The 203-nt window shown below is 64.5% G+C and overlaps 1 protein-coding gene across 20 annotated transcripts in view; it reads left to right on the top strand.

Annotated features, from left to right (window-relative positions):
- The window catches only part of ABLIM2 (actin binding LIM protein family member 2), a 144,720-nt gene that overhangs the window by 48,779 nt on the left and 95,738 nt on the right, over window positions 1-203 (top strand). The window lies entirely within an intron of this gene.

Below are 203 nucleotides of genomic sequence, written 5' to 3'. Positions count from 1 at the left end.
CTCCTTCCCTCTTCCCTTCTCCCTCCATCCTCCTCCCTTCTCCCTCTGTCCTCCTCTCTCCTTCCCTCTTTCCCTCCTCCCTTCTCCCTCTGTCCTCCTCCCTCCTTCCCTCCTCCTCCCTCCTCCCCCCTTCCTCCCTCCTGTTGGGCCACAGCTGGGAGGGGAGGCAGGACACAACCCCGGGGTGGCAGGTGGACACAGGA

Source organism: Mirounga leonina, unplaced genomic scaffold (assembly GCF_011800145.1).
Source record: "Mirounga leonina isolate KUSES-001 unplaced genomic scaffold, KU_Mleo_1.0 Mir_129, whole genome shotgun sequence".
Classification (NCBI taxonomy): domain Eukaryota; kingdom Metazoa; phylum Chordata; class Mammalia; order Carnivora; family Phocidae; genus Mirounga; species Mirounga leonina.
Note: the sequence above shows the minus strand (reverse complement) of the source record. Positions and strands in the feature narration are given on the sequence as shown.